Source organism: Dama dama, chromosome 19 (assembly GCF_033118175.1).
Source record: "Dama dama isolate Ldn47 chromosome 19, ASM3311817v1, whole genome shotgun sequence".
In the NCBI taxonomy this organism is placed as follows: domain Eukaryota; kingdom Metazoa; phylum Chordata; class Mammalia; order Artiodactyla; family Cervidae; genus Dama; species Dama dama.
In genome coordinates, this window is record NC_083699.1 from 29,810,547 (window position 1) to 29,833,251 (window position 22,705).

The 22,705-nt window shown below is 37.0% G+C and overlaps 1 protein-coding gene across 8 annotated transcripts in view; it reads right to left on the reverse strand.

The window, feature by feature from the left end:
- The window catches only part of TBL1XR1 (TBL1X/Y related 1), a 168,144-nt gene that overhangs the window by 51,550 nt on the left and 93,889 nt on the right, over positions 1 to 22,705 (reverse strand). For 2 of the 8 annotated variants that reach the window (XM_061166612.1, XM_061166610.1), the window contains one exon: positions 14,829 to 14,945. The exons of the other annotated variants lie outside the window; for them this stretch is intronic. The gene's annotated coding sequence lies outside the window, so the exon portion shown is untranslated. The remainder of the gene's footprint in view (positions 1 to 14,828; positions 14,946 to 22,705) is intronic. 8 annotated transcript variants of the gene reach the window in all.

The window sequence follows — 22,705 nt, forward strand, 5'->3', positions numbered from 1 at the left end:
CAAAATCACATCTCCTGCTTTGAAAGAGGCGTGCTCAGTTGCTCAGTCACGTGTGACTCTCTGCAACCCATGAACTGCAGCCTGCCAAACTCCTGGATCAAACATGCATTTCTTGCATCTCTTGCATTTCCTGCACTGGGAGGAGGATTCTTTACCACTGAGCCACCTGGGAAGCCCCCATAGTATTCAGTACTATATACTTTAAACAAAAAAAAAAAACTCACAGAAAAAATTCTTCACTGAAGAGGTTCCTTGATGAAGCAAGAAAAACAATTTTATTAAAATTTTAACCTCAAAATATACCTTTGCAATATCCTCTGTAACAAAAAATACACACATAGTACTTCTGCTGCATACTAAAACGATGTCTCAAAAAGCACTATGAAAATGTCTGAATTACAAGCTGAACTAGTTACTTTTTTCACGGAATACCGTTTTTACTTCAAACAACTGACAAAGTATGGTTTTTCAGACTGAGAATTTGGCAGACATTTTCTTGCAAACAAACAAAGTGAAACTGTCACTTTTAAGAAAACAACTAACAATATTTGTTGGCAAGAATAAAACTTAAGCTTTTAAGAGATAATTAGGATTTGGAAAATCTATCAGCCACCATGAGCTTCCCAATACTACCCCAGAACTTCTGTGATGAGATCAGTGGAGGTGTTAATGACTAGTTTTTTATATTGTATAATGAACATTTGGAAGATCTGTATAACTCAACGAACAAATATTTTTCCAATGACTAGCATAAAATTATGCATGAGAAAACAATCCATTCAAAGTTCAAGAGAAACTAATGGATTTTAATATGACAGAATACAAAAAGTTCATTGACACAACTTCAGATCTTGCAGTGCAACTAACCCTTAAGAAACTACCCAGTTGCTGAAATGTGGAATAGTATCAAAGAAGAATATCCAAATTTATTTGAAAAATGAGTCTTATTTTGCTTTAAAAAATTTACAACTCTATCTTTAAAAGGCCACATTTTTTCCTAAATTCCAACTGTAACAATGTATCTCAACTTGAGAATGCAGGAGGAAATGTGAGAATCCAGCTGTCTTCTACTAAGCCAGAGATTAACAGAAAGATTTTCAAACATTTAAAACAATGCATGGAAAATGTTTGTCTTGGAAATTATTTTTCCAAGACATAAGACATTATTTTCCACACATAAGACATACTATGTGTGTTAAAATGTTATAGATGGGTTTGTTATTGTTACATTAAGATGCATTAGTACTATAAAATTTCACAGTTTTAATTTCTGTGAAATTTTATAGTACTAATGCATCTTAATGTAACAATAACATTTCTGATGCAGCATATATTGATAGCTATATAGCCCATTTAAAGAAAAATTTTCTGGAGTTATTAATAAATTAAGAATGTAATGAGATACTAAGTCTAAAATGCTTGAGACCTCCTAGTATAAAAATTTATTCCCTTATGGCAATATTGGTGCTAACCTTCTTTGGAAAAATTCAAGAGTTTCCTGGGGGATACAGACCTCTTAAGTCACAATACTGTTCATACTGAAACATGATGTAAATCATGATCAGTTTGATCTGTTATGTTCATATTACAATAACATTAGGTAGTCAGTAAATTTATACCTAATCAACAAAAAAGGGTACTCAACATCCGTAAACATCTTCATGCAAAAGTTCCAGTTTTTATAAAACATGAAATCTACAAGCAAAAATATGAGGGGGTGAAAATTACACATTTCCTGAGACTATACTCTAAATGAACTTCTTTCCAGACACAGACACGTGATTCAATAGTTTTACTGAAACTCGGTTTGTCCCTCATTCTACATGTACTGAGTGCTAATATAAGCCTGGCAGCATCCTAGGTATTGAATGCAGTAACAGTAGAGAAATCTATTAATACAAAGAATTATATTGGACAGGACAGTTTTCACAGACAAATTCTAGGTCACGTCCCATTTTTTACCCAATTCTTTCATGAAAAGCTGTATGGAAGGTGTGGAGGCTGTGGGAAGGGGACACCGCCACCATGACACGCTTCCTCCTCCATGTCTGCCCAGCCTCGTCATTCATGTTAAGAGAAATCTCTTCCCCACCAATGAAACATGAAGCTAGCCTCTGTCTTTCAGTCTTTATATAACAAAATGCTAATAAATAACAATGGCTTGATGTTCTGCTTTCCAAGAACTTATAACAAATGCATAAATACGCTGTCTTAACTCATAATTTCTCAAATTTGAGTAGTTATCAAGTACCTTCTACAAGAAAACAAAGTAACACACTAGTCCCAAGAGTTTGCTTTTACTGTATTACCACAATATAAATAAAAACACTACGCATAGTCCTTAAATGATAGCACTTCCAACTAAAACTTGAAAAAAAAAATTACCTATCAATACCTATCAAGGTACTATATGTACAATGTCTATTACAGATTTAAAATAAACAGTCTTAAAAGTGGCCACCCAGATAATCTAAACTTTGCTGTGTATGCTGTTTTAAGACTTATCACATGGACAAAAATTTTTCAAATTTCTTACGGAGAAATTACCAACCCAGAATATATTTACAGATGGTGGACCTTACACACTTTGTCATCTAACAATGTGAAAAAGTGATATAAAGTGGGAGACCTGAAGACAAGAAAAGATGTTTGAGAGGTGGCTGCTTTCAGGCCTTCAATTTATCACTCTTAATGTAATCTTGTAAGAAATGGTCAATAATGATATGAGTAACTATACCACTTGTATGATTAATAAAATTCAAATCTATTTCAACATAAATGTAAATTTCTTTTTATTTACTGGCAACTTATATAACATAATCCAACCTTCAAAAACATATATGCACGTATGTCTCAGAAACTTTTAAAATCTATTTGGTGTTTTAATACAAATAGACATCTTACACTTTATAAATAATAGACTTTGTAAATAACTATAAATAATATAAATCTTAGACTTTATAAATAATTCATCATATATGAAGATGAATATAATCATATGCCTAATGAGCTGGCAAGAACAGAACAGAACACTACATTAAAAAAAAAAAAAAGATAGGCCAAGGCACAAATGAACTTGGGGGAAGGTGTAGTGTATCACCTAGAGGTTAATAAAGGAGTAGTGTATTAGCTAGAGGCTAATAAAAACTAAATGAACACAAAACTATACGTTCAGGGCAAGCTGGGAGAATGTCTGACTAAGGTAGAAGGTTTTTCAAAATCTGCTGTACACTGTCATCTGGGGAACTCTGAAAAAGCCTGCTGTCTACGTAGCATCCTATACTAATTAAACCAGCATCTCTGGAGGTGGGAGCCAGACAGCAGTATTTATGAAAGATTTACAGGTGAATACAATACACAGCAAAGTCTGGGAAGCCCTTGTTCACCTTACTGAAAGCAATCTTGATAATCTGTGCAAAATGTGATGACTTAAAAGCAGCTCTTCAGATCACAGAGAAAGTACTTTCAAAATCCATGTGTCCTTCTGTATCGGTTTCCTAGGGCGGCTATAACAAGGTGCCACAAACTGAGTAGCTAAACACAACACGAATGTATTGTCTTAGTTACGGAGGCTGAAAGTCTGAAATCACGTTTTTGGCAGGGTCATGTACTCTCCAATGGTTCTACAGGAAGATCTTCCCTTGCCTCTTCCAGTTTTGGGTAGTGGCCCCAGGCAATTCTTGACTTGTGGCAATCTAATTCTTGTCTCCATCTTCATTCACGTGGCCATCTTCCCACTGTGTCCATGTCTTCACATACCACATACTGTTCTCTTATGTCCATGAATCTGTGTTTAAATTTGCCACTTTTTATAAGGACATCTGTCACAGTGGGAAAATGACTCACCCTAAAGACCTTGTCTTAATTACATCTGCAAGAACTTTATTTTCAAGTAAGATCCCATTCACCAGTATCAGGCGTCACAACTTCCACACACCTTTGAAGGGACATAATTCAACCCACAATACCTAACTTTCAAAACTCCCCTAACAAATCAGCCATAAAATTTAGCGGTGAGTGGTTTAATGCAGAACTCCAGCTTAGACAGAACTAACTCAACTATGTGGCAGCTTTTCAGAGTTTAAAAGGACAACAAATCTGAAGGTACTTTAAACAGAGCATCCATCCTCCTCCATCTCCTCAGCAGTTAAGACTACTCTATTATTAAACAAAAAAGGTTAAAAGAATAAAGCGCCCTCAAGCTAGTTTCTTCTAGCCCTGACTGTAGAACTTTTAAGAAACACCTTTAGCAAAGTCCAAAATTCTCTACCCCAACAATAAAGTCCCTTCTGCTATATCTACCTAAAGGTACAGCTTATAGTTCTTCCTATGCCCTTACAATGAAGCCAAACTGGACAGCACTGTCAATCCATGGCACTGTACTAGTTTCCTAGGCCTGCCATAACTAGGTACCACATGCAAGGTGGATTACAGCAGAAATTTACTGTCTTACAGTTTTGGAAGTCAGAAGTCCAAGCATCAAGGTGTTGCAGGGCAATGCTCCTTCTAAAGGTGCTAAGGAAGGCTCTCTCCTAGCTTCCTTGGCTCCTGGGTGCATTACTCAAGCCACCTTGCCATATCTCCATGTGGTTCTTCACACTGTTCTTCCTCTATGTCTGTGTCCAAACTTCCTATTTTTATAAGGACATTCCCAGGTGGTGTGGTGGTAAAAAAAAAAATTTGCCTGCCAATGCAGGGGACACAGGTTCGATCCCTGATCTAGGAAGGTCCCACATGCCAGAAGCAACTAAGCCCATATGCCACAACTATTGAGCCCGGGCCCTCAGGCCCAGGAGCCACAGCTATTGAAGCCTGCACGCCCTAGAGTCTATGCTCCACAACAAGAGAAGCCACCACAATGAGAAGCCTATGTACTGCAGGAGACAGGAGCCCCTGCTTATCCCAACTAGAGAAAAGACCTAGTTGAAGAAGTTAAAAGAAGACGCCCCACAGCCAAAAATAAATAAAAAGTAAAATTTTTTAAAAATTTAATCACTCTTCTCCTTTCTTGCAATAGCTATTCATCCCCACTCCAACAACTTGGACCTGGGCTGTATGCCATACACTGAGCGGATGAGCTGATCAGTCACAGCTTTAAGAGGAATCTGCCAGTGCTCTTCCTCTTTTCTTCTGCCACAAGAATGAACATGTCCTACACGGGGTCTGTTCCGAAAGCTTGGGTCCCCCAATAGAGGACACAGAACAGAGCCACAGTCGGCCCACATCATCTACATGCAAGAGACTGGAAAATAAATCTGTATTTTTGTAAACTGGTGAAATTATTTATAATCTTAAAAGAAAACTAATATACTTTAAAGTAGTATTTTGATCGCATATATCCCGAAGGGATGTAACCTAGAGACCAAAAAAAGAAAAAGAAAAAAAGTTTAAATTGCTTTCTGTAGTCTTCTTATAGTAATTCTATTAGTATTATTAATTTGAATATTTTTATACATATATAACAAATAAGAAATTATGTTAAATCCATTACAAACCAAAATTTTCTAAAAGAAAAAGTATATACAAATAGGGCAGCAATAAAAATCTTCTCATATTCTCTTCATGCTATACTACTATCTGTACCTCAAGTTGGCTACCCCTGAAGAATACACTGCAGTATGCTAGGGAGTATGAGAAGACAGAGGATAAATGTGTCACATTATCCCAGGGAACACTTTTTTTTTTAAATAATAAATAAGTATGGTCATTTTACTTTTATGAAAAAATCTCTTATGTGATGGAATTTAATACAAAAAATAATTTTAATGTTTATAATGCAGATATATTTTTAATAAAATCATACAATACAAATCAAGCTTTAAAACCTTAGAGTAACCTTAAATTTGAACTGAAATATACGCAGGAATTTGTGATTTATTTCTCCTACTAAATATACACATTTCCTTGTTCTAAAAAGGACTTACAGCAACTAATGATAACCTAGTAGTAAATAGCACTCCATGCTTTGATTGCAGTCTCTAAATAAACATATCCCATAGAAATAAAACCGCTTTGGAGGAATGACCAATTCCAGCACTGAAGCAGAAAACCTGGAACATCCTGCCATGCAAGAAAGCAAGGAAACAACCAAAGGCCACGTGCGTCATGTCAAAAGGAGACAGGAACCACAATGGATTAAAACACCTCAAAAATAGTTCTTAATCCATGAGATTATAAAAATTAAAAATAAATTTCACATCACTGGTCACCTTGAGAGGGCATCACCAACTCATCAGTCTAAAAACTAGTAACTAAAACAAATCAAGCACATACCCTGATTTTGTTGTGCAAGTTCTATTTCAGAATATCCCAGTACTTGACTAGGAAGAGCCCTTCTTTACAGAATTCCAGCTAATCAATGCAAAAACAATGATAGGATTTTAAAAACAACAATTTCCTATCCTTAAGAAAATTAAAATCTAGGCAACAATCATTAATGGGCACTATGACCACCAGGGGGAAATCCGATGTGGAGTTTTATAACGGGTATATTAGACTTATCAACATCAACAACACAAAAAGTGACACAATCAGATGGTCTATGCCTCAAGGTGAGGCAGAAGGAAGAAAAAGGAAGACTTCATAATCAAAGAAAAGTGAATTTAATCACACCTCTTAACTATCACTTCACAGAAGTTACAGGAGGACAGCAGAATATATTAGTAATTCCACAAGGATGTGCTGCGTTTAGTTCTCAGTCATGTCCAACTCTTTGCGACCTCATGGACTGTAGCCCTCCAGGCTCCTCTGTCCATGGGGATTCTCCAAGCAAGATTACTGGAGTGGGTTGCCATGCCCTCCTCCAGGAGATCTTCCCAACCCAGGGATCAAACCCCGGTCTCCTGCAAGGCAGGCAGATTCTTTACCATCTGGGCCACCAGCAAAGCCATGTGACTAGCCAAATCGAGAGTGTGGGGAATATGACAAGACAAATTTATTTCTACTAATAGGTGGAAGTGATTGGAATTTAGCAACCAAAAGCAGTGTGCAGATCTTGTTTGGATTCTGTTTAATAAAAGTAACCATCTGAAATGTTACTGGGGAGACAAAATAACAATTTTAACTCTCTTTATCTCTTCCAGTTTCTCATCAGGCTTTCATCTTTTCCAGAACACTGAAACAGTTAAAGCTTAGTGTTTTCTCCATATTAATGAATGTGAAGGACAGGGAAATCTAGAAGAATGAGGGCAGAGAGTGCAGAGACAAAACAATGACTTATTTCACACTTAACATGCATCCTAGTTTTCTGACCCTGATTTGAATGTGAAGTCTTGGGCCTGACTCTCCTTTTTCTGAAAAGTAAACAACTACAGAGAAAACAACTTGGTATTAATTTATCTAGACACGTTCCATTTCAGCAGACTATTAAATTGCTGATCAATTCCTGCTTCTCAAGTACAGGTATTAGAATAGCCTGCTTTCTTCAATATGATGCAAATGCATGCTAGCTACTCAGTAAATAGCTAAAACACAAACACGCACACACAAAGCCTCAATAAATAGCTAACACCCCCCCATAAATAGCGCACACACACACACACACACACACACACACACACCCCACCCACCCACCCCTAAGGCAGAAATTAGAGGGTAAGAGTGCTTTTCTTCTCATTGCTCCCTACCTCATCTCTTTCTTGGAGAAGAAGAAATTACATTTAGGGAAAAGAAAATACTGTCTTCACCCAGAGACATCAACTTCAGAATCACTTTGATCTCCTCTGAAAATATTAAGGAGTTGACAGTAAGCTTCATTAGTATAGTTAAAAAAAAAAAAACAAATCCTTGATTACCATACGGTAAACAGATATTTAATCTTTGTTTTTAACCACAATTATACAACTAAAGTTACTCTTCAGAGCAGAATTTTCTTACACAATTCTCTGAACTAAAGGAAAAAGAAACATTCTTAAAAAAAAAAAAAAAAAAAACAACAGTTTTTCAGGGCACACATCAAAACCACTCAACTTCAATTAAAATACCTATAGTTATAAGAGTAACCATTATGATAAAAATGTTACAAATAAAAGGCTATATGAAAATGAATACATATGTCAGAACAATAAGCATTTGAACCAAATCATGTAAGTTTTTAAGACTAAAACTATTCCCACAAATCATACCTATTTTCATTCTACTGCAAGGTTTTTAGGCATTTTATAGGTACTGTACTGAGCTAAAAGGCTTCCCTGGTGACTCGGTGGTAAAGAATCCACTAGACAATGCAGGAGACATGAGTTTGATCCCTGGGTTGGGAAGATCCCCTGGAGAAGGAAACAGCAATCCACTCTGCTTGCCTGGAAAATTCCATGGGCATAGGAGCCTGTCAAGCTACAGTCCATGGGGTCGCAAGAGAGTCAAACACAACTTAGTGGCTAAACAACAAATGACCTAAAAGATCAAAATATAAATTATAATAAATAAAATACAAATCAGGAAAAAAAATCTTTGTTTTTAACCTCAATTATATAACTAAACTTACTTTTTAGGGCAGAATTTTCTTTGGGCCTGCTGATACAAAATAACCATTAATTGATACAATCTATAATACATAAAATATTAAGAATCCTAGGCTTTAGAGCTGAAGGGAACAGTTTTCCCCTCCTGGTTTAGGTTGCCCTAATATTAATTAAAACCTCAAAACATTTATGTGTAAATATACAATCACTTTCTCTTTAAAAAGCTGGTTAAAAAAAAAAAAAACTAAGAGGGATGGCTCTAGTACTAGGTGTGAGTAGTATGCAAAACTGAACCCATGAAAATAGTGACTGCAAAATGGAGATGAAAACAAAGCATCTGCTATTTCCAAAACTTATACAGAGATATGGGTTGGGAGAGGAAGAGCAAGAAGATCAAACAAAGAAGAACTTCATCCCCTTTCTGAGTTTCTGGGTACTCAATCAGTTATCACAGGGTTATCTAACTTTGGAAAGGTTTCCAATCTATTCACAGCCAGTAGGTAGGAATCTGGAATTATTTCCCTTTGGACTGTTCTATCCTGAAGAAGCATATTGTGTTGAAACTCAAGACTGCCAAAACGGAAAGAATGTTCCTCATTTCCATTATGTGATGGAAATGGGTTTACCTCTTTTTTGTCTTCCCTTACATTAGTGGTAAATGAAGCTTTCAGAGTGATACTTAAAAGAATAGTAAAAAGCAGAGGTAACAGCAGCAAATGCAAACATTCATTTCAAAATTAATTTTTTATTTACATAGACCACTACTCTACAGAAACAATACTGGCTCATATAATGTATAGGATACGTTAGATTTTTCAAACACCATGGTGATTCAGTTAACAAATACTGTACTCTAGGAGTGACAGCTTATTTGTGTTCATTAAAAAAATGCAAGCTATGTGAGAGCAGACACTTAATCCTTATCATTCACTACTATTGTGCCTGAAATAACAGTTCGATTCATAAAAGGCACCCAATGATTGTTGACAAAATGAATAAATGTTTCCCACTAGGTCAGTGATGTTTAAAAAGAACAAAAAAAAACCACCTCCATTGATGATTAAAATTCAGTGCTCCCTCTCATCCACTCCAATATTGATCTCCACTACTCTCTTAATTTCAGTAACTTGTATCTCCATTTCTTTGGGGTGGGGTGAGGTGGAGGGGGACCATGACACTATGTATGAAGGGAAAAAAAGCCACGTTCCAATTCCTAGCCTAATAGTCTTACCTAGTGTGATGTATCAAAATCACCTGTGCAGCTTCTTCAAAGTAATGTTATAAATTTTGTGACAACCAGGTAAAGTCTTAATTAAGTTTCAGCAAGTCAGACATACAGCCCAGGCACGTCTGTCTTAACAAGTTCCCCATGTCATACAAACCATGCTTGCATCACACTACATACTTCAAAAACTTCTCTATCTTTAAATCCTGTAACTGTAAACAAAACAAAACACACACACCCTCTTTGTCACTGTGTGTGCGTACTAAGTCACTGCAGTGTGTCCACCTCTATGCGACCCCATGGACTGCAGCCCGCCAGGCTCCTCTGTCCGTGGGATTCTCCAGGGAAGAATACTGGAGTGGGTTGCCATTTCCTTCTCCTGATCTTCCCGACCCAGGGATTGAACCTGTGTCTCTTTTCATCTGCCTGCACTGGCAGGTGGGTTCTTTACCACTAAGCCACCAGGGGAGCCTGGTGGTACTTCTTCACTCCTTATATCTTTGATCTGCTCAGGTTGTATAACTGAACAGGTTTTCAAGGTCATCTCACATCACTCCAGCTTCCCAGTATCCTCCAATCCCACATCATTCACCTAGACTGGATCTCCATTCCCTCCATTTTCACACAGATCAGACATTTCAACACAAATGCTATCATCAAGACATTTAACTATTTGGGTGTCTAAAACTATTTTGTTCCTCTGAGCTATTTGGCAATCGTTTTACTACGTTTTTAACTTCCTTCTCAAATTTGCCGTTACAGATTTTCAAAAACTTGAAGGATTCTATCTAGCTCAAAGCCCCTTAATTTCAGGTGGCTTTACTTCTTTGGTAAAAGTTATTAGGACTTTCTGATTTTTTGCTCACTTCAAAAACCTTTATTTTTATTCATCCTATTGTTCTGTGCTGACTGAAGAAGTAGTAGAAAAAGATACAAAAGAGAAAAAGTAGTCTCCATCACAGAAGCTGTTGGGTCTTCTAGATATATTACATTATTAGCAAATATCATCAGCCCTTCATAAAGGAATTTAATATAGTAGTGGCCAATAAAAAACAACAGCTTTTCTCTGCTCCAGTAATACACACCTATAAATAGAGATGAGAAAACACTCTACTTAAAAGACCAAAATTTTTTAAATATTTACAAAAGAAATTAACACAATTTCACAATTTCAAATGACCAAACACTATATTCAATTGAAAAATACAACATTATCCCCATGTAGTGCAAGTGGAAATGTAAAAAAGAAAAAAACCCTTGGAAAGCAATCTGGTAATTCTTATTAAAAGTAAAAATATTAGACTGGAAAAATAAGAATCTGCCTTTTTTGTTAAAATGTGGTCACACAGTTGCAAATTCACAGAGTTCAACTAAGATGTATACTCTACAATACAGAGAGATAAAAACACAAGTTCCTAAGGATGTTTATATTAGAAGACTGGGTTTTAATGGCAAAAAGGTGGCAGTATAGTATAGTGAATGCCCATTAAGGGGAAGAATCAAACCAAGATCGTGGTACATTCATGATATTCATGGATTGTAAAGTCATTAAAAATAATAAACTCGTGGAGCTGAAGCTCCAATACTTTGGCTACCTGATATGAAGAGCTGACTCATTAGAAAAGACCCTGATGCTGGGAAAGACTGAAGGCAGGAGAAGAAGGGGACGAAAAAGGATGAGATGGCTGGTGGCATCACCAACTCAATGGACATGAGTTTGAGCAGGTTCTGGGAGTTGGTGACAGACAGGGAAGCCTGGCGTGCTGCAGTCCATGAGGTCGCAAAGAGTTGGACACGACTGAGCAACTGAACTGAACTGATGGGGGAGGGAGCAAAAGAAAGAGTATGTGACAAAACGTGTATCTATGCATTTAAGTAATAGAATATGTTTAAGCATATAAAGAAGAAAATATTTTTGTTATTGTTAAAATTTTATGGACTCCAAAGAACTTTGTTACTAATCACCCCCAAATTCAACAGGTCTTCATATGCCTTCATTATTTCATACTACTTGCCATTTCCAGAATTTAAGATTAAAAAGAAAAAAACTTTAAACTTCCAACGTGTGACTTTCTGATTCTGTCCATTTCACTGATTTTTCCTCCTGCCCTAATAGTATATAGCTGACTTCTTTTTAGCCCTTTGATCTTCACTCAACTCCTCCAACTAAGGATCTCATCCACTTTGAGGAATTACAAAACCACCATCTGTCCATCTACATGCCAAACTCTTAACACACACACCCATCTTTCCCATTCCAAACATTCCAATTCCAGCTGCATATGTGCCTGCTCAGTCGCTCAGTCGTGTCCAGCTGACTTTTTGAGACCCCATGGACTACAGCCGTCCATAGTCCATGGGACTCTGGGATTTTCCCAGCAAGAATACCTGGAGTGGGTTGTCATTTCCTCCTCCAGGGGATCTTTCCGACCCCGGGATCAAATCCACGTCTCCTACACTGGCAGGCAGATGCTTTACCTCGAGCCACCTAGGAATCCTAATTCCAGCTGACTAAGCACAGATATCTATATCCTTTCAGTTATCACCACTCAGTATTACTGGAGGCAACTTATGCCCTATACTTCCCAAAATGTTTCTCCTCCTGCCCATAACTATTACTAATTCTGTAATTCACTACAATTTAAATTTCAGTATTTTTTTTTGCATTCAATTTTCTATCTCAGCTTCTACCTGCTATCTCTTACCTTTAAAACACCCATGCCTTCCTTTTTGCAGTACCTATCACCTGTACCACTGCAATACCCTCAATGACTTCCAAGTCTCTTCATACTATCTTCTGACATCTACACATAACATATAATGCTGATTATATCATATGTATTTATGACTACCTATTAGCTTCCACATTCACTCTAAATTATTTACAGAAGCATTTAAGTTCTCCTTCTCCAGTGTATGATCTTGAAGTATCCATCTGACTGTACAGCATCTTCTCTGAATCTACTCTACATTCAAGTGAGTAAAAAATATTCTAACAAACCCCTAATTCCCACTTATGCTTTTTAAGCTCTTTGTTCCAACTACAAGTGTTAAAATTTTCCCTATTCCTCAAATGTCATCTCCTTATGAAGACTATTCAAATGTCAACATTAAAGGTGTTTCCTCCTTTCCTCCTGTACCCATAAAGCACGGTTTTAGAAAAACCCTTTTCAAAGCTGGGCAGTAGTAAAAAAAAAAAAAAAAAAAAAGTTTTTAGGTTAGAAATTAGAGTTATTTGTATTTTCTTTCAAATGTTATTGTTTTTGACATTAAAGCATTAAATCAAGTCATTTAACTACCCTAAGCCCCAGTTTCTTATTCTGTAAAATAGAAATAAAATCTACTCTAAAAACCTCACAGGTAGTACAAGTGCATGAAAACCAATTTATAATTTACATGTTAACATTGTTATTCTATCATTTTATATTATGCATATTTTTCAGTCACTATCAAATTACAAGCATTTAAAAGGCAGTCTATACTTTACATTCTAGCACATAATAGCTATAAACAACAAGAAGATCAAACCAGTCAATCCTAGAGAAAATCAACTCTGAATATTCACTGGAAGGATTGAATATGAAGCTCCAATACTCTGGCCACCTGATGTGAAGAGCTGACTCATTGGAAAAGATTCTGATGCTAAGAAAGACTGAAGGCAACAGGAGAAGGGGCAGCAGAAGATACGACAGTTAGATGAGCATTACTGACTCAATGGACAAGAATTTGAGCAAATTCCAAAAGACAGTGGAGGATGGAGGAGCCTGGCGTGCTGCAGTCCATGGCGTCACAAAAAGCTGGACAAGACTGAGCAACCGAACAGCAACACACACACACCCCTCCAGAAGTCATTAAAGCTAGCCCTCATGCCTAAGGAACAATCAGAGCACAGCTGATGTACTATGCCCTTGTCAAAATAAAACATCTACAATCCTCCCCACAGATAATCCTTTCAGGAAGACTACGGTCACATATTATCTCTGGACCTCTGATTTAGTTCACCTGAAACACAATTAGTTAACTGGATAGGGGCCCTTTAAAATTGCAGATAAACAGTTAAACAGGCAAAGAATTCAAGTAACATATATATGTGTGTGTGTTTTCTAGTAATATACATATGTTCCAATGACATAAACATATTATACATATGTAAGTGATGTAAGGTGTAACTGTGATGGCAGTATCCTGTCCAATCCAAATTTATCCAACATTCATAGCTGAGCATTAGTGCTTTAGTTAACCCAAAACTCTCGAGGTTGACATCGTGGTTATTTCAGTGATATGAAACAAGAGATTTTAAAATATATACACAAGAGAAGCACACTGATTTTGTTTAAGCTGAAAGATCTTGTTTTCTCCTACTTTTACAAAAAGCAAAATTAATGATGGACAGTGTTGATTAATGAATGAGTTAGTGGAAATGATACTTTGGTCCTACAGAAACTTATAAATCTTGATCTTATTACAAGAACTTAAAAGTCCTTGAGTTACCTTAGAAAACCACACAAACCTACTGACACTGTGTCAAACCAAAGAGCAAGACAGCTACTTAAAACTTCTAAGGTCTTATCCAAAGGACATAGGTACCAACCTGAAGAGGCTCTCACTAGCCAAAATCAGGACATGATGAGTACACAGAAACTGATAATCTAAAACACAAATGAATCTAAGTCCATGAGTTCACAGGATAAGGCATTTTACAGCAATCATGCCGCACTGTTGGCTAATATTTCTTGGGATTTTGTTATTTCACAAAAAGATTGCTCTCGTATTTGGTATCACATCTGCTCTTAGATCTCATATACACACTCTTGTACTTATCTACTTATAACTCACTTTTTAAATCTAAGATTCCCTAAGTCATCCTTGTGAGAATTTCAATCTACTGTTGCTATAATGCCTGATAAGGCTACTGTGGTTATGGATAAGAAAACACGTTACTAAGAGTTTAACTCTCAAAAATAATGGTCAAATGCCAAGAAGTAGTAGCAGCAAAATAAGTCCATGGGTAATTGGGCTATATTGTGGATTAAAATAGGTATGGGTAAAAAAAGAAAAATGAAAGTTAAGAATGACGACACCACCTGATGAGAGCAGCAAACCACTTCGTGCGTTCGTTTAACAACAACAACAAAAAAGCTCACCCTGTATGTGATGTTGCCGAGTTCCATAAGCAAACATCGGGCAGCATGATGTAACAGAAAGAGTCCTGGACTCAGTCAGGAGACTTCTGTTCTAGTCCAAGGCCTCAGTTTCCTCATCTGTAAAATGAGGGTGCTGAATTAGATAATCTGAAAGGGCTCTTCTGGCTTTAACACTGAGAGTCTATAGACGAGTACAGGAAGAAGCAGTAAAATGTAGGACTTCTGTTAACAGTGAGGTTAACACTGCAAACAGCAGGTGGAACAGGGATGAAAACGATTTTCATAAATTTTGAACTGCTGTAAGCAATCTTTTCATAACTTTTCAGTAGATTTTTAAGATATAAAATCGTAACTTTTAAGATTTCATAACTCTTAAAATTTTTACAATATACCTGCCTTAGTTAAGTTACCTTATTATCTAAACCAGATTAGGAGTGACCAAATTATGACCTCAAAAAAGCAATTCACCTTTAGCCAATGAGACTGCCCAAGTGAATCTTAAAAACAGCATAGGAACACCTGTGGGCTAGTAATAAAATGCCTCATAACTGATCTCAATTCTCAATTAAGTAACTGAACAAAGTGTAAAATGACACAAAAAATGATGAGTAAATTAGACAATTACTTTTACTTGTAACAGAACAATAATTATGCTTACAATATCCTTCTTTGTTAATGAGTGTACCTTCCCTATGCATAATATTTTTCTTGTTAGCTCTCAAAACAGAACCTGACTGCTTTTGACAACAAGGTTAACTGAAATAAGTGCCTTTTTTTTTTTTTACCGCTAGTGACAAACAGAAATATAAAGAAAAGAGTATTTTTTGTTTAAGTTTTCTACACTAAAAGAAATCAAGCTTCTATATATCAGTAACAAATAATGGAAAGGCTCTGGTGCCTCAAAAACTTGTGGTTTCCTAACGGCAATTTCCTAAATACAGGTAATTAACTGACTGGTCTAGGGTCCAATAAATTTTTTAAGTTCATAGATCCTCTCATGCTATAGTTTACCTTTACTTTTCATTTATGTTAATACTATGAATCTCACCTGGCAGATTTTTAAAACTCTAGCTATACGAGGACCAATAAACCTATCTCTACAATCAGGAAACTATTAATATCAAAAATCTATCCTTTTAAAGGATGTAACATATATCTTCTAAAATATAGAAAGATATAGTGAAATAGTCTATGAAAAATGTTTTTAATGCTTACTTTATGCAAATCACCTAGTGATTATAAAATAACTTGGCATACACACAATTCCATTAATCATTCACTTGAACATTTCACACTGGCAATACAGCACCTAATATGTTACTCAGAATCACTAATAAAATTTTTCTCTGGCTAGTAGAAACAAAGGAAAAAACAAAGCATCCTTGATGGTAATGAAATCTGTTCTTGGCTAGTCTTAAAATAGTTGTGATATCCATGTGCCCAAACTTTCCTTCACATTAAAAATATTTTCTATTTTAATGTAGGTATTTTGACTTATAATCCTAATGAGCTGACTAAAATAAACATACACCTAACTGCATCCAGCAGATATCAGTATGCATGTGGAAAGCATCCTTTGGTGCACTCTTCTGCGCAAAAGCTGTTTTCAGCAATCTACTCAAACTACCTTATTTCCCCCCTCCTCCATGACTTTTTTCAGAGACACTTAAACATTAAGCCTATTTACTAATAATAAAACTACTAGTTTTATTATAATTACTAGTGATAGGATACTATAAGCAGCATTATTTTTAGCCACTATCATACAGATGTAAACCAGCACCTCAAAAATTCAGAACTGATTGTACTGCAGCAAACACTATTCTCTTGGTACCAAGATCAGGGGTTAAATGAAAATTTGATGTTTAAATAACCAGTTGGTATGTGGCAAGAAGTCCACTGGATTTTTCCTCACTAAATTTCTATCTGTAGAACAGAAACACATTTCTAATTCTTCCTAACACTTGTGTAAGTCAGTATACAGTACAATTTTCTCAAAGACCAAAATGCTTCATTTAGATATCAATAATACAAAACTGTAGGAACAATTATAAATTGCTAAAGCTACATACAAAACAGCAGCACATTTGCTTTTCGTCTGTTTGTATTTTTGCAGCATATTTGCTTTAAGAAAGTTATAATGGAAATGGTCCCTTTGTTTTACTGCAATACAACTGGAAAGATTAAAAAGTCAAAAGACCAAAAATAAGTCCAAATCTATTTCTGGTCACTAGAAACTAACAAGCCATACATACATACATACATACATACATACATACATACATACATACATACATACATACATATATATATATATATAAAATTATATATAACTTTTTGTTTTCTAAAATGTAAATGTATTTAATAAGTTCTTAATCTTGTTCAAACTTCTCATTTCAGGTTAAGGGAAGAAAAACTGTCAATAGAAAGAAACAGATGATCAAACTAATGGCTAAAAACTCTCACAATTCATTTATATGTCAGTATTTCATTTTTCTCTCATCTTTATCCACTTATAATTTATTCCAATATATACCTAAAAAAATTCAGTCTATCAGAATAGATTTCCTAAGACTAAGTTGAGGATAAAGAATGAACAAGTAGCTTAGAATGCTTATACTTAATACTGGACAGTATATTAATATTTCTAACATCACTATACTCATCTCTCAAAAGAATTATAAATTCTTTACAAAAGAATTACAAAATTCAGCAACTATGATCATCTGTTTTTTAATAGAACAACTTACTAACACACAATTACCATTTTCCTAAAATACAGATTTTTTAAAATAAATTCTCATCATTTAATCTGGCTAACAATTTCTAGCATTAAAATCATGCAGCATTCCTCTGCTGAAGAATGAATACAACACACTAATAAATGTGCCCTAAGTCATACTTTGCAATCAACAATTGGCCAATTAAAAGAAGAGAAAGAGAATCTAAAAGTTTCCTTTATGAGCACTTTCAAAACTTGCTCAAAATAAGCAACCCCAGTGATTCCATTTCCCACTATTCACATTTGACTCTGATCACACTATTATAAATGATCTTCGTGAGATTTTGCTCTATCACTCTGAAGTCTTCAAATTATTGTTTGTATATGTTTTGTCTTTCCACTTACATTGTTTATTTCTACTTCTATCTTTCTACACCCTAAACAGTTCAGAGCTCAATGCATAGGCAGAAAAATGTCACTGATAAATTCTTTAAAATATTTTCAAATTTAAAGAAATACCAATTTTTATGAAAGTCACCAAAAACAAACAAACAGCAGAGATATACTGCCTACTAGTATCTTTCATAACATTTCAAGATGAAAATTTCAAACCTTCAGAAAAACTCAAAGAAATGTACAAAGAACATTCACACAGCCATCACTAAGACTTTAAAATTAATGCTTTCTTCTATTTGTTTTACCCACGTCTATTAACTAATCTTCGGAGAAGGCAATGGCACCCCACTCCAGTACTCTTGCCTGGAAAATCCCACGGATGGAGGAGCCTGGTAGGCTGCAGTCCATGGGGTCGCGAAGAGTCGGACACGACTGAGCGACTTCACTTTCACCCACTGGAGAAGCAAATGGCAACCCACTCCAGTGTTCTTGCCTGGAGAATCCCAGGGATGGGGGAGCCTGGTGGGCTGCCATCTATGTGATCACATAGAGTTGGACACGACTGAAGTGACTCAGCAGCAGCAGCATTTACTAATCTTAATTTCTGAAGCACTTCAAAAAAGACAGCTATCAGTAAACTTCGTTCACATAAACCCATATATACTTCAAACTGCCTATCGTTAACTATAATAGAGTATTTAGTACAATTTTTCTTTTAAAGAAAGAATTCATGCAAACTACAACAGATATGTACGGGTGCACTATTCAATGAGCTTTGACGAATGCACAAACTCAAGTAACTCAAATCCCTAACAGGATACTACCATCACCCTACAAAGTTCCCACATGCCTTTTCTTACTTAATTCTTGTCCCCAGCAGCCATGCTTCCATTTCTAAGCCCTGGCAATCATTTTTTCCCCAACAGTAATTATCTTTGTCCCGCCCCGGCCCCAATACACAACAGATACTTGCCTGTTTTCAGTACACTGCATAAGGAAGGAGTCATACATTATGTCCTATTTCATGTGAGACTACATTCACTCAGCATGTTTTAGAGTTTAGTACAAATTGCTTCAGGTACCAACAGTTTTCTCCTTCAACTGTTAGTAATACTCTGTGATACAAATAAAGCACAGTTGACCTATTCTCTTGCTGATACCCGAACTGTTTCCAAGTTTAGGGGTCGCCCCGGTATTTGACAGAGTTTATACCCAGGATTTGGTCCTCGACCTCTGAGGTGCTTTCCTCTCTCAGACTTCCTCCCTCTTCCTCCTGCTGGCTCCACTGCTCTGCAGCTGCTGTGGTAGTTCTCAGCTGCCTGCTTCCTCAAGCCAGGTTAAAACTGCAAACCACCCCCGAGGACTGCTCTCAGGAGAACACCGTCAACTGGGGAAACTCACCCACGGCCACTCCAACCCAGTTTCTATTTCTACTTGTTTGCTGGACAATGTTCTCGTACTTTTTTCCATATGTTGTCCAGAGATGGCTGTCACCACGTGGGGGACGATTTGTCTGACAGGAGCCACTACTCCCATTTTTGGTAATTCTAACCCGCTACTATTCTTAAAAGTACACCTATTCAAAACTGCAATTGACATAACCCCCTTTTCCCATGTTTCTCTCTCTCAAGACCCTGACTGAGCTAGTCCCTTTCAACCAAAGTAGCCCAACCAAACCAGAAAGAGAGGCCTCTGGGAGCTGGATCCTGTAATTCTGTATACGAACCAACACAAGTCCTAAGTTCATCCAAAGATGTGTGTGCAAAACATACTCAAATAGGCAAAGGTTTTGAGAACTGAAGATAGGAGCTATCGTCAGGGTCCCTCACTGAGCCTGAGGTGTGCACGTGAGAAGGCACAAAGCGGCAGAATAAAGGCTTTGAACACTGAACTCACAGTGGGGCCACTGTCCATGACACAGAAAGTTCAGTCTGGACCTGTCTGGTTTCAAACAGAATAATAATAATCTCCTGAGAGGATACAATATAAAAGTTACTCAACATACAAAGAATCAAGAAAATCTAATTCTCAAAGAAAAAGGCAGGAACAAGCGTCAGTCTCAAGATGATCTAGAGGTGAGAATTATCAAAGATAAGGCAGCTATTTTAATAGTCCATTCTCCATAGAGTAAGGGTAGGTACTTGAAATGATGGTAAAAACTCATAAGTAGAAAATATAAGAAGAACCACATGGAAACTTTATAACTGAAAAATCAAGGGAAAAGTGATTTCACAAGGAAGTAAGTATACACAAAGGAGAGCAAACACTGAATAAGAGAATAACATAAATAGATGAGAATAAAAGTCTAATTTTTTTTTTTTTTGAGAATAAAAGTCTAATTTTAATAAAAGAAAATTCTCCTGACAGTCTGTATTTTTAGCTCTTAACTGTAGTGGAGGGGAAAAAACCTAGAGATCTCTAGCAAAGACGCTTTCAACATGTCAGTCGCTCATCAGTGCCCAACTCTTGTGACCCCATGGCCTGTAGCCCACCAGGCTCCTCTTGTCTATGGGATTCTCCAAGCAAGAATACTGGAGTGGGTTGCCATTTCCTTCTCCAGGGGCTCTTCCTGACCCCGGGATCCAACTCAAGTCTCCTGCATTGGCCAGATGGATTCTTTACTGTCGGAGCCACCAGGGAAACTGATAAAGATGCTTTAATTCTTATTTTTCCATCTCCTCTTTAGGTCCTGTGAAAGCACTCATACCTCTGAAGAATATTCAAATTCTATAAAGTTTGTATGACATAGATTAAAAGAAAACTCAAATACAAATGAGGGGGTTTGGTTCAAGTTATAGTGCTCTACCAAAACTAAGTGATTAGCATCCCTTCTCTAACATTTAGGTCCTCATTTTACAAATGAATAACAACAACTTAAGCTTTGTAATGTAGTCCCATGACTTAATTTTAGGAACTTTCTGAGAGTCATTCCAGTTTCCCCAGATCCTAATTTTTTTTAAGTTGTTTCAAACTAGTTTACTTAGGGGTTCCATTTTCACTCCTCAATAGATTGTATTTCTCATATGCTTCTTCACTCACTCATCTCATTCTGAAGTGTTACTGAGTGTCATCCTGATTAGCTAACCATCTTCATAATAAGATCTATTGACAAGTCCTGGATTTTCTGCTGGAGCTTTATTAATTTCAGTTACTTTTCCTGACAGAGGAGAATCGAGTTCACTAGCAGCTTTCACACTTTCCAAAGCACCAGACTCCTTGTCTGTTCAATTTTGCCCCAACTTCAGGTAGATTACGGTAAACAACATTTCCCAAATATCTCCCAAAAGCTTCCCGTGCAAAACTGCTATTTCCCACTGTTCCAACACTGCTTTCGTTGTTATCCATTCGTGTTTTTCTGTGGATTTCCGCACCGCCAGCAGAGCTGGGCGGGTGTGCGGCCCCCAGGGGAGGGCGCTTTGGGCGCTGAGATGGCACGCGGGCTGCAGACAGCAGCCCACATCCCCTGCACCACTTCCAGCGCCATGTTCGCAGGGCTCCTGAAGGTTCTCACTGCTCTCATAACTTGTTTCTGGCAGAAAAGGAGAACCTTTAAAGATGCTTTAAATCAGGTAGCTGTGATCAGCAAGGTATAGAACACTGTCAACAGACATACAATGCTAACCAAAGGTTTGTCAGTTTCTAGTAGCCTCATGAGGAAAAAAAAATTTTTTTTAAGGTAGCAATTGATTCTAATAGTCTATTTTTATTTAATCCAATATATTCAAACATGCATGCCAATAAAGGAATGACCTGTTCTTGTTCTACAGAGAATGGAAATTGGAAGTCAAACAATATCATCTCTTGAAATCCATGCAAGATTAAGATTTCACTTAAAAAACAAACCAAAAAATCTCTTCAAAATCCAGCATACATTTTATATTTACAGCATATGTGAATTACAATTGGTCATTTTTTCAAGTGCTCCACAGTTACACATCAGGGTGGCTACCACACTACCCGGTGCAGGTGCAGACACGGGGGTGGGAGGGCAGGGGGACGTGAGATGGAGCAAACAAGGCCAGGGTGTCTCATGAGTTATCTGTCTGCCTCACACACACTCCCACTCACACACACACACACACACGGGGTGGGAGGGCAGGGGGACGTGAGATGGAGCAAACAAGGCCAGGGTGTCTCATGAGTTATCTGTCTGCCTCACACACACACACACACACACACACACACACACACACGGGGTGGGAGGGCAGGGGGACGTGAGGTAGAGCAAACAAGGCCAGGGTGTCTCATGAGTTATCTGTCTGCCTCACACTCACACACACACACACACACACACACACACACACACACACACACACGGGGTGGGAGGGCAGGGGGACGTGAGGTAGAGCAAACAAGGCCAGGGTGCCACACACACACACACACACACACACACACACACACACACACACACCCAGAGTCTACCAAGGACGGTTATGAGACCTGTTCTGTTACGGGCAGAAGGACAAATCAGAGAAAGCCTGGTTTTGAAATAAATTTCCATCCCTACTACAGGTAGAAACTTCAATAAAAGGGGGGAAAAGTAGACAAATGACTTATGGATCATTTCAAAATAAATAAATTAACTATTTATTTCTATGAAAAACCACTGCTTATCCTATCCTATTTGCAACTGAGGGGAGAAAGTGTACAAGGAATACATTAAAAGACTTTATGAAACAAAAGCATTCCTCCATCAAATGAATTAAAAGATTGGTGAAGGAAACACAAAATGTGTTTAAAAAGTACACAATATTCAATT